Source organism: Echinops telfairi, unplaced genomic scaffold (assembly GCF_000313985.2).
Source record: "Echinops telfairi isolate 266 unplaced genomic scaffold, ASM31398v2 ScPeMD7_1;HRSCAF=3_0, whole genome shotgun sequence".
Classification (NCBI taxonomy): domain Eukaryota; kingdom Metazoa; phylum Chordata; class Mammalia; order Afrosoricida; family Tenrecidae; genus Echinops; species Echinops telfairi.
Window position 1 is genome coordinate 85836727 of NW_022103896.1, and position 1354 is coordinate 85838080.

The window sequence follows — 1354 nt, forward strand, 5'->3', positions numbered from 1 at the left end:
TGCCAGTGTCTCACAACTGTCTCACGGGAGTGAGTTCCACTGAGCCATTTGTACTGCTTTATAATTTAATTAACTGTTTATTTCTTATATTATATATTTATCTATCTGTATAAATATATATAAAATTATTAGCATTCTGGTTTTGTTTCTCTAGAGAACCCTGTCTAACACACTGCTACAGATAAGAGCCCTCTTCACAGGAAATCCAGGATAGATAACCCCTCAGGGCCAACAATGAGAGTACAGATACCAGAAGGATTAGGGGTGGGTGGGGGGAGAAAGGGGGAATTAATCACAAGGATCAACTATAACCCCCTCCCAGAGGGATGAATAACAGAAAAGTGGGTGAGATGCGATGGAGGACGATGTAAGATATGGAAATAACAATCTATAACTTATCAAGGGTTCGTAAAGGAGGGCGGGCGGAAGAGGAAGGGTAAAGAAATGGGGAGCTAACACCATGATGAAGCCAGCCTCTGGGGCCATGCAGCAGAGCAGTGTGGGGAGCAGGGCAATGAAGTCCCCAGGGATAAATGTGGGGCCAGGGCATGGCACCCCATCAGACTTGACTGGAAAGCACTCATGAAGGACAACAAATAGACCCTGAACTATTTATAGATTTTGTGTTTGTGTGTGTGTTTTGTTGTTGTAGCTATTGTTTTACTTTCTATTGTTGCTTCATTGTACTCAGTCTTGTGATGGTACATAGCATGTCTACCTGGAGGGGATAGGTGGGATAAACAAGCTGGAAGAGAGAACAATGGGACAACAGTTCTGGAGGAATGTGAGAGAAGGGGAGGCAGGTGGGAGGGTGGGGGAAAGGAAGAGGTGTTAACAAATCCAGGGACAAGGGAACAACAAGCGATCCAAAATCAGTGGCAAGGAGTGTGTAAGAAGTCTGCCAGGGCTGGATCACGGGCAATGTAACTGAGAGGAATTCCTAAAACCCAAATGAAGGCTGAACATGATAGTGGGACAAGAGGAAAGTACAAAGAAATAGAGGAAAGAACTAGGAGTCACAGGGTAGTTATAGAGAACTAAATACAGGCATATACAGATGTAAATATATTTATATACAATGAGGGGGAAATAGATCTATGTACACATATTTATAGGTTTAGTATTAAGGAAACAGATGGACAGTGGGCCCCTCCTCCAGTACTCCCTCTACACAAGAACACTTTGCTCTAACAATTCAGCAGTCTGAGATGCTCATCTTCCTGGCACGATTGCTGAAGACAATGGGTGCTCAAGAAAATGTGGTGAAGAAAGTTGATGGTGCTCAACTACCAAAAGATATAGTGTCTGGGAATCCAGGACGGATGATCCCTTCAGGGTCAGTGGTGAGAGTGGC